General features: G+C 36.6%; 1 long non-coding RNA gene across 1 annotated transcript; it reads right to left on the reverse strand.

Moving 5' to 3' along the window:
- Positions 1-2,048: 2,048 nt before the first annotated feature.
- LOC146324435 (uncharacterized) lies at positions 2,049-10,631 on the reverse strand. Its single transcript, XR_014771233.1, has 3 exons — positions 10,477-10,631; positions 10,243-10,365; positions 2,049-2,201 (listed from the first exon to the last, which is right to left on the reverse strand). It is a non-coding gene; the product is annotated as an uncharacterized LOC146324435 (long non-coding RNA).
- Between the last annotated feature and the right edge of the window lie 1,188 nt (positions 10,632-11,819).

Below are 11,819 nucleotides of genomic sequence, written 5' to 3' on the forward strand. Positions count from 1 at the left end.
ACACACTATTTTGTCAACTAAATTGTCCATCATTGCTGAAGTCTGTTGCCTTTTCTTCTAAGTTGTGCTGGTGGCTGGTCTTTGGTCCAGCTACACTAGCTATGGATGCCAAATAAAAATAAAATTTGATCATTTTGGCTGCAGACAGATGAGGCTGCAAAACCAGTGAAAATCACAAAAGGCTTTATCTGAAACTAGAATTGTGTTTTTTGTTTTCTTTTTGGTTTTTGGAAAACATACTTGTGGATATTATATTCATTTCTTTCATATTCTGCCAATAAATACCCCTAAATCTTACACACTGGAACTTTAATCCTGTCTTTCTGTGGCAAAACACCTCCACTGTTGCCTAAAGGTTACCAACCTGAACAGGACTGTGTCAACACTGGTACAGTGTTGGAGTAATCAATAGCTGTCCAGCTTAGCTTCTTGAGTCAACATGTCAACTAATTATTGACTAAACAATAACAATTCTGCATTTTATAAATAAATAAATAAGTAAATAAATAAATAAATAAATAAGTAATTTATATTAAACCAGAGTATGAAGACTCAGCCTCGCTTGAAAGACACTTGACTGCAACTTTGATGTCAACTTTTTAAAGCTTTCTCACAGTAGGATGAAGCTTTTCAAACTCATTTTTGTAGAGTACCCGCTGTCAGGAAATATTAGGTTTCACTGGCTGAATAATCAGTGTCTTACTTGTTCCTATGATGGAAACAAAAAGTTGCATCTGCACCAAACTAAACCTTTGTAAAATATGACTCATCTAAATCCTCATAACAAAGAACTGCTGCTCTGTTCTAATCCCAACTGTTAATTCTTAACAAAATTAAGTTTCTCCAAAATTAAATTAAAGGCATCTAAAAATCATTACAACAGATCTCAGATATAGTAAAAAAAACAAACAAAAAAAAAAAAACTGGAAAGAGGTGGTTAAGAAAGAAGCAGTTACAACATCAGGTTAGAAATCTGGCTTGTTCTTGACTTACACTCACTTTGCAGGGAAGTCAGAAAAATTAAACAGGAAGCAGAAACATGAATAAATGAAGTGAATGGGAAAAAAATGAATGGCTTATTTCTGTATATATGTTAATAAATAGATGTACTGCAGCAGGTTGTTGTCATCAGTTTATTAGCTGCTTTAGCTCATATTAAAATCAAACCAATCAAGAAATGAAAGGGAAAACTTTTGTCTTCCATTCACTCCAGTGCTTTGGACTTGAATGTGAATGAAAACAAACATTGCAGATTAACTTCATATTGAATGGACATAAGTGTAACAAACTGCTTTGGCAAAGCGAAATTTTCTCAAATGAGCACAAACTAAAATGCACTTTAAATAATTTGTCCATAAATGACGACGTGTGGGTCACTGCAGCCCCACAGGCATTTTTCAAGACAATATCAGAACTGTTTATTCAGTGAGAGAAGTCACTGAAATGGAGGCCAGTGTCAAACAAACTACTTAAAGGGATAGTTCAGATTATTTGAAGTGAATCCATAGTAACTGATCCATTATTAGTGTTTTACCTGCAGTAGATGGCGGTCAGCACAACCCAGAGAAACAGAGAGGAGTAAAAGTGTAGGAAGGTAAGTAATGCAGCCCACTGCTGTGAACAGGGTCGGCAGATTAAACATATTTTAGCCACTTAAGAAAGGCCCACCTAATTAAATGAAGTGTACACTATATTTACAATATTTTTGCACCCAACCAGACTCCTTTGTGTTTTACCTCTCAGAAGTGAGTGAGCGAGACCGGTGGATGTCAAGGTTAAGTGATGAAAATATTCTAAATATAACGCACACTTAAACTTATATATAGATGGACCTTTTTTTAGGTGTGTAAAATATATTCTGCTGCAGACCCCGTCAACAGCAGTACATCACTTAGCGTCATACACTGGCACTCCTGACAGCCATGTATGACTATCAAGAAGTTCCTCATACGACCCAAATTCAAATAATCCAAACTATCCCTTTAATACAGGTGATAAAATACACTTCTGTCCTTTAAAGAGCACTCATTTCATTCAATTTTGTGCTGCTGTGATCAGTCAGAGAAGGTCTAAAGACAGCGTGAGGTAGTAGGAGGCTGAATTGTAGGTAATGATCAAGGTATAGCATAGCTGGGGGTGTTATAGTGACATTTTGTATTTCAGGTATTTTGTGTATTTCTACTCACCATTTTCACCTTGACCTGGAATTCCAAAAAAGAAAAACAAATGTGTTATCGCATTATTGCAGTTTTTTGTCATAAAACAGTACAGTACACAGCAAATATGGAATCAAACACAAAACATCAACAAACAATAGTTCTTAAAGTTTTTTTCCCCTCTATACTAAGTTTTATTAAAACATCTACTTCCATCTGACTAATAAAACTCCTGCAGGGCCAAACCATTATCAGGTCAAAAAGAGGAAAAAGTGATTATTTTCATCTGAAGTTCAGTGTGAGGCGGCGCTGTACAACCTGGTTGCTATGACAATGTGGCAAAGAGCCACACTTGCTATTACAGGCAGCAAACCGCTATTTCCTGCTTCGCGCTGAAAGCTAGAAACTCCCCGTATACTTACAAAATGAGTTTCAGTTTGGACACATCAACATCGCTCATATTGAAGCACGAATGTTCTTTCACAATTTACTTTCTCTCTTAAATCATCATTCTTACACAGGAGAAATGACAGTGTCTAAAATAATATTTATTCTGTGCTGTGTGCTCTCAACATAAACCAGAATTCACTTATGACTTTATAAATGCATTGTTTTCTGCTTTCTACACTCTCTTTTCTGATATTACATTAGTTTTACCAGGTTGACATGTAACATAAAAAGGCTGTAAACACGTCTTAACTGTTTTGTCTATTTGTTCTTTATAATAATAGCAATGAGAAATGAGTAATGAGGTGATGGGGGGCAGTAAAACAATGAGTGTCAGGATGTGGTTTGGTGTGTTTCACTACATCGAGCACATCGAGATGCACGCTCTCTGCACTGACATTTTACCGTGTTATACTCTGTGGTGACTGATTTGAATTGTTTCAGTGAAAGGTATGAGAGGTTAAAAAATGTGGTGTATGAATAGTTCTGATGAGAAAACTTCACCCCGGGCCTAATTTTATCACAACTTTATTTTTTTAATAACCACACCATTGTAATTTATTTATTTATTTATTTTATAGTATTTTATCATTATACATTGAGGGCGAAGGGAAACAAAACAGTGATATACAAGACTATTGGACAACAACCAGGCAACAACAAAATCAACAACAACAAAAAAAAGTATACATGACATACACATACCTACACACAGATACACACGTAGACACATGCAAAAAATGGGAGGAAACAAAAACCAGACAGGAAAAAGAAAAAATAAAGAGAAAAACAAAATATTACAATGGTGTTTTGTTTTTCTGTTTTTTTAAGCTTAAGCTGTAATAATGATAATAATAATAATAAAAAAAAACCCTTTTCTGCTGTTTTTAAGTTGTTTTTAAAGGAGCAGTTAAACCTGCTGCACTGTAAAAAAAAAAAGTGTTTATCAGTATTTGTTTCATTCAGTTTTTTCTACTTTTGTGAATTATAACACCTTGAACTGACATCCTGTTCCCTTAACTCACTATTTTTATTTCAGTAAAGTGTGTAACTCGAATTCTTCACATGTTGCGCGTCTTTTCTGGATTTCTGGATTTCCCCCCTGCAGTTAACCCGCAGTTTTCTCTTGGTGATCCAGAGGGAAAGTAAGTCTAATGCAATGTGTTATGATCAAATAATGTATTATTTTATTAACCTAAATTGGTTAAACTGTGTTTTGGTAAGTTGGTCAGCTGATGGTAAGTCACACAAAATTAGAAATTGTACTTATTATATTTAACAAACTAAAATAACAAACTAAAGTTAGTACAAAAACACGACTTTTCCTAAGTTGCATTAATTCAAACTTTTAATTTGAAAGCAACTGTGTTCATCTAACTTAATCCGTTTGTGAGCCACTAATTGAAGCAGTTCTCTGTTTTTTTTCAGGGTGAAATGAGGGTGTGATATTCACTGACTGTTCCTGTTAGTGTATTTTTGGTCCTTGGATTTTCCTTTCAGACAAAGAGTGTTTATTTGATTTTCATCTTAAAATACAATAACAGAATTAAAATACAAAATTAAAATCTGGTTTTATTTTCATTTTCTATTCTATAGCAACAAAAAATAAAATCAGTTGGAAACAGAAAGGAAAAAAGCAGAAGGGCCTTGTTTTCCCGTGTTTAAAATCATATCAGAGTTTTTGTTTTATGTATTGTGATGTTTAGATTTTGTCTGAGACTGTTTTCTGGTTCTAGATGTATCTGTATTTTATTGTGCTGTACTGACTTGTTTCCTGTGGCCGCCACTTGGTCAGATCATCATTGTAAATGAGAATTGGCTCTCAGTTGGTTTATCTGTTTAAATAAAGGTAAAATAAAAACACCCGAACCAAAGCAACACTGGCACATTTGTTGCTTCCTGTCTTGTAAATCCGAATATAAAAGACTAACCTCTTCCTCATCAAATCAAAAACATTAAAAAAAAATCTAACCATTCGATTTTTTAAAATATTCTTTGTGTTTTAAAGCTACTACAATGGTTACGAAACAGTCTAAATTTATTACTGATGCGTCAGTGAGTGAGTCATCAGTGAGGAGACTGACTATGTCTAGTTGTTCTTAATGGCTGCCATCAGGTCAGACTGTCCTCAAATCAAATGAAACAAGTTTGTGTTAACATTTTCACAGGGAAGGTTACAGTGAGTTGCATGTTAGCCAGTTAAAAAGAAGCAAGTGGACATTTATATTTACCGCTTTTGTCCACCAGGGCCTCCAAAATCAACCCAATATGAAAGTTCCTTGGAGTAGTTTGTTTTTTGTGTGTGTGTGTGTGTATAGTTTTTTTAATAGTTTTTTTTAAATATAGTTTTTGAAAGAAAAATCTAAATTCAAAAGATACACTGAGTCTATTTGAGATCACAAGCTTTTTGTCCAAGTGGGACAGAGAAAGAAGCAGAAGAAGAGGAAGAAAGAGGCAGAGGAAGGGCGACCTGAGAAAATATACAACTGTGCAAAGTTGACAGCAGTTTAGTGGCAGCAGGTACCCGCCCCTGCATCCATTCACTTGCCTGACATTTAGTAAAGAAACTGATACCATGTCTATTCTGTCTGTCATGTGTCACTTTTCTCTGTTAACCATCAGTTTTTTTTAATCTACCTCTTCTTTCGCCTCATATTTTGCATTCACCGCAGAGCAGATCTTCTGCTTTCTGACTAATCCCCTCCTACCCAAGACTCTAATCTCTAATCGTGCAGTATTCTTAACATTTCTGACCTCAGTTCTTCATTTTGCACCCTGCACTTCCCCTTTTTTTTTCATGAATTCTCAAGTCATTTACTTTTGCTCTGTCTCGGTCTGCCTGCGCGCCGCTCTGCTCGGCTCTGCCAGGAAATGAAGACAGCTCAGAATGGAACACGGAAGTGGTCAGCTTCTCGATCAAACGACTCTACACACTGCTGCAGCTAAAGAAAGCTTGGAAATCTGCATCTTAATGGGGTTTGGCTGCTCTCATGCAGCTGGTTTAATTAAATGAAACCGCTGCTCACATGAGTTTTGGCCTTTCCGGTTGATCTGACTGTGCGTTAAGTAACCTTTCTGCTGCTCAGTATGAGGGATAATGTACAGTGAGTGTGTCATTATTCCAAGATGACAGGGTGACGCAGGACTCTGATGCAAATCTACCTACCAAAATAAACTTTAATAATTTGACAGAAATTATTGATTATTTTAGAATTATGTGTTGCCTCTGTTACGTTTAACTATGATCAGAACTGTATCAATTGAACGTCCTGTTACTAAGAACAGTCTGCTTTTCAGAAATAACAGACCTTAGATACAGTAGTTGACCAATCAGAATCGAGTATTGAATAAGACATTTGTGATGCAAATGCTCGACATGATTAATATTCACTGTTTCAGTAAATATGTTCTCTCTTAAGGGCCTCAATTTTTCACTACCTTTTAATAGAACTTTTGATACTTTGCGTACATTTAGCTGATGATAAAGTGTAACTGAGTTGGATTTTGAGTGTATAATATTAGTATTTTTTTTTTCACACTGTGGTATACTTTTATTTCCAGCACTGGGTAAAGTAGCAAACACACTCACTGCAAAAATACTCCATTATAACTACAAATCTTGACTTCAAAACTGTAGTTAAAAGTAGAATAAGTAGGATTTGTCAGTTTCTGTTCACAAAAGCCGCAGACAGATATATGTTTTGGTTTGGTGAAGCGTCCCAAGCACAGCAAAATAATAAGAAAACAAGACTGTAGAGGTGAAGGGTGGGGTCTCTGCAGAGACAGGCACTGCAGCACACTTCTGCTGATGACAGAGAGCAGTTATGTTTATAAGAGCTGGGGAAAAATCCTGCATAGTTTGCCTTCAAGTAGAAGTATTATGTGTAATATTCCTTTTAAGTATAAAATTGGACATAACCTTTCAGGCAAAATGAGTATTGTCGGATATTTTTACACAAAATAATGCATAATTATTACTGGCACACTAACATTTAAACATCGGTTTAATGTTGTGGTTGTTTGAGTTGATTCTGGGTATTTTTATATACTGTCATGTATAACAATATGTCAAATATCACAATAAAAATGTTTTAATACCGTATGGGACTGTGACGATATCTACCATGATATTACATGGTTAATTACTTTATTTTATCATAATTTTATAAAATGGCAGCTGCTGACTGAATTCAGTTGTTTTGCACATCTTTAGGTCACGACTGGCTGCTTTTATTTTACAAAAGAAGAAAAGCAGAGGCAGTTTAAGTCAAAAGCAAAACAAATTATATACAAACAAGAAATTCTGTCCATGTCAGATTTATTATTTAACGAAGGACACTGAGGTTTTATCAAACCATGAAGTTTTGGTATCTTTACATCCCGACTGTTAAGTGGTTTAATGTACTGCATGACAATGCATCATATTTTATGTGTTTATAGATGGGTGTGTAAAAAAAAATATCGACACACTTGAGTATTGCATTACCATGTTTTGTGATACTCCATCATGTGTTTAAACCTGCAGCGTTGTCGTTGACCTTCAGAATTTTGATTACATAAAAGTTAGACTTTTTTAAACTCATATCTTGTGCACATGGTGGTAAATGTTGATAAAAGTGTTTTAAGTATGAAAAACGATATTCGAACAGTGGAAAAGTAAAGACGTACATAAATAAGAAACGTCTGTTGATGCGGTCTGCCATTATGACTCACCTCCTGCACTAACTGAGAAATACTGTATGTACGTATGTAACAAATGACAAACACTGACCCTGCTGACATTAAAGACAACGCAGTGAAATAAATAGAGTGAAGGGTTTATTTCAGCTCAGTGTGTTCAGACGTCTCGGCTGAAAATAGCTGAAATCATTTGATGTGCTGAACAGTAGCAGAACTCTGAGTGATGCAAGAGGCAGTAAGGTGGGTCTGACTTCACACACATGCATACACACACACAACCACACATACACACACACGCGTGCAACCGCACATACACACACTCAGATGTGTATCATAAACACATACAGCCACTAGGGTTGAAGTGAAGAGCTTGCAGGGACACACCCCAAAAATGCTCTCATCTCTGACAGACACAACCCCCCCCGCCCCCCACCCACCCACACACACACACACACACACACACACACATACACACACACACAAGCACTCATGCACATGCACACACATGCAAAGACACACACAACTTACACCATCATACGCACAATGTCAAAGCAGAACAGAAACATGATTGCAAAAATTCCCACAGCTTTGTAGCGAATGAAAGAACACGTTTTAAAGAGAGTCTTCTTATTAACAGCAGCCTTTGATTGAACATAACTGTTTATTCTTTTGCCAAAGGGGCTCACAAACCTGTCACTTTTTTAGCTGCTCACATCACAAGCGTGCGCTCTACTGTCTTGTGTTCTCGCGCTCGGAAAGTTTAAGAAAACGTGAAGTAGCACAAACGCAGGTACAACTCAAAGACATGATGTACTGTAGCTTGTCATTTCTGCCCACAGTTTTTACTTTAAATGGTTACATTTTTTTTGTGTGGTGGTGCTGATGTTTTCCAGCTTTCAAAAAAAAAAAAAATATCATCTATTTGTCAAGCATGCTGACAGATTCACGTCTCTATCTCAGGCGTGGAAAGTCTTTCACCTTTTCTCATAAACACCATCACATACTTAACAACCATATGCTGCTTCGACTTCAAAAACACTTAAGTTAGGAGTTTAAAATAAGAGACATCGTGGCTCACAGTTGGCTATCAGTCATGTTTTGCATCATTTAAAGATTTCTTTCTCCTACACTCCTAGAAATAAGGGTTCGAAAAGGGTTCTGTCTGAAGGGCTGAGGTTCTACTCAGAAGCATTTAGTCAAGGGTTCTTTGTAACACCATTTTCATCCAAAGAACCCTTTTTGGATGAAAGAGTTCTTCGAGGATTGTTGAAATCCATTTCAACCTCCTGGGTTAGTTCAAGATAAAAGCCTTGGAAAATAAAAGAGTTTGTAGAACTCCCTTGATGGGTTCTAGGTGAAACCCTTGCAATATAAAAAGGTTCTTGGTAGAACCTCTCTGGTGGGTTCTTGTTTAAAGGTTCCGGATAGAACCTCCACAAGGCACTTTTCCACCGAATTAGCTCTTGAACCGCTTCCATTCAAGAACCATTCAAGTGAACCAGCCTGTGTTTCCACCAGCTTCGAGTGGAACCAATGTAATCAATGATGTTATCAGGTTGTAGAACGTACAGCAACCTATAAAATGAGACACACCCACTTTGGAACCAATTCTTCAGGTTCTGAACCAGTTTACTTTTGGAAGAAATGCTCAGAATAGTTCAAAATTAGGTTCTTGAACTGAACCAGTTCCATGTTGGAGGGAAAAGGCTCAGAAGGCCCTTTCCACCATTTTTTTTTTTTACTGGTTCCATTCAAGACCCTTGGAACCTTGGTGCCATCTAGTGAACCAGTCCTAATTTCCAGCAGTTTTGAGTGGAACCGTTGTAATCGAAGATGTCATCAACTGAGTGTAACATGCCCACTTTGGTTCCCAAGGAAAACCTGCTAGGTTTTGGTTCCAGCTTGGAACCAACTTTTCAGGTTCTGAACCAGCTCATTTTTTGGTGGAAATGATTACAATGGTTCAAAATTAGGTTCTTGAACTAGAACGGGGATGGTTCTCTGTTGGTGGAAAAGGGCCCAGAGAGGACTCTGGGTGGAACCGTTACACCATAGAAGTGTTCTCCTTTCAAACCTCTGGCAGGAGGCTCTAGGTGAAACCTTTCACAGATGGTTCTAGGTATAACCCTTCATGCTGGCTTCTAGGTAGAGCTCTCTGAAGGGGAACCGAGTGGAAACTCAGTAACTGTTTCTACCAGGAACCAGAAAGAGTTCTCCAGTGGGGACAAGCCAAAGAACTCTTTTTGGTTCTCGTTAGCACCTTTATTTCAAAGAGTGTAGAAGACTGTCATATGACAGACACCAGAAAACAACTTCATAAAACACCCTTTACTTTCCCAGAAGTGAGAAGTAACAAGGTACAAATATTTTGTTACTCTGCTGAAGTACAGTATCTGTAATTTACTTAATTTATTATTATTTATTTTTCTGCCAACTTTTTACTTCTATCCCCTACACTTTAACACAAATATCTGTACTCTCTTCTTTAGTTTCAGTGCATTCAAGGGGATTTATTATTTTTATCTTTTTAATTTTATCTTTATCTTTAGTGTCATTGTGCAGCACCTTCCCAACATCAAGACTGACTTCAGCCTGGATGTATGGCACAATAACGTACAGAAAATACAATTCTTTGGTGTATCCATCCATGCATGTCATGTACAACAGATGTAATAAGACAAAAACAGCATGAAAGACAAATCAGACAGAAAGGGAGACTCGAGGGCAGAGAAAAGGTGAGGTTCAGTTAGCTTGGCATGGAAACAGCAGATAGACGTGTCCTTCAGAGGGACACTTTTTACTTTTGTACTTTGAGAACATTTCAGAGCCTGGACTTTTTCACTTCTACTTTTACCAGAGTCGGTATCTATTCTTCTTCTTGAGTAAAAAGTCTGTGTACTTTTACTGCCTCTGTCTTCTCCACAGTCCCTTCATTAAGAAGATATAGTTGGTTACTTACAATTGACCAAAGCGATGATTCCAGCCCAGAGCAGCAGGATCTTCAGACCAAAGAGACCTGCCATATCCAGGAGTTAGGGTGTGTACGGCCACACACCATAGGCTGCTATGGTTTAGTCCTATACTGGGGATGAACAGGCAGAAATTCACACGGCAAAATCGAAGCTGTATTTCCGACCCTTAACTCTGAGATAATAAAAAGTTTAAAAACGCTGTCTTATTACAAGCTACATACGTTTTTCTGTCTTATCAGTTGACGCAGCTTCCTGGACTTCTTCCCTAAACCCTAAACCCTAAACCTCGCTTCTGGTTTCAAGTCGAGCAAGTGGGAGTGATGTCACACCAAAAGAGGCTGCCTTTACCTTAACATTTGGTGACAGGAAGCTTCATTTCAGCAACGCCACCAAGAACAGGAAGTCTTCTCTCATCTAATCTTGACTTGCTTTTGCTCAAGTGTGAAAACGGTCTGACGAGTGAAAGAAGAGTGAAGTGTAGCTTTACAGCGAAGCTTTTCTTAATGATTCTGTTTTATCAGTCATCTTATTAAGCTTTTCAACACATTGTTAAAACAAAATAGCTGAGAAAAGTCAAAGTTTCAAGGCAACTTTTATCAGTAGATTTTTGAGTTTTGAGCCCAACTCAAACTCTTAAGTTTAGAAAAACTTTTTGTTGAGATGATTTACTTTTTTCCCCTTAAATTTGAATGTTTGAGTTATAGAAAGCCCCAAAATGCATTTCAAAAATTGTTCAGTAAACTCATCGGCATGAAAGTGAAATATGGTTTGTAATTTAAAGTTTTCAGTTGCACTGAGGTTCATACAACAAACTCTTAAACTCACTTCTTTGGTCAGTTTAAACTTTCAATCACCAACTATTTCCACTGAAGTCTTAAGTGGTTTAAACAATTGCACAGATTGTATTATTTTTGTATTTACCGTATATTTATTTTATTTATATGTATGATAATCAGTGTCAATATCAAGTTTAAATAAAGACTGAATGAATCAATGAATGAATAAAACTCAAAGATTCGAGTTTGTAAAGAAGAAAAGTAAAGTTTCTCAACAAATGTTTTTCTTGTATGGGAGGATCATGGGCTGGTTGTGGGTGATTTTGTGGCGTCATGTGATGATCTAAAAACGTCTAAAAGATAAATCATGATCATTGATTTCAGGAAGTCACCACAAAGCCCTCTGCCAACAGTCGTAAAAGGTGTTGATGTTGAACAAGTTCCTGATAATAAACTGACTCATTAATCCCAAACTGATGTTGTTTGTAGACAGAGACATAGATTTACCATCTAAAGTAACAAATATGTGCAGAAAAGATAAAGAATAATGAAAGGTAACAATAACTAATTAAATAAATAAAAGCAACAACAACAACCAAAACAAGTAGATCACCTTAAAATGAAAAATATACAAAAAAACACACATACAAAAGCAAATGACCAAACAAAAACAAAACAGGACGTTCACAGAGAGGACAGTTCAGAACTCACAGTTCCAAACCAGGTAAACTGTTGACAGTGTTTTTTTTTTTTTTTTAGCTTATTGGGTCTCAGGTTTTATAAATCTC

This window comes from Lutjanus erythropterus, chromosome 7, assembly GCF_056507025.1.
Source record: "Lutjanus erythropterus isolate fLutEry1 chromosome 7, fLutEry1.hap2, whole genome shotgun sequence".
NCBI classification, from domain to species: Eukaryota; Metazoa; Chordata; class Actinopteri; order Lutjaniformes; family Lutjanidae; genus Lutjanus; species Lutjanus erythropterus.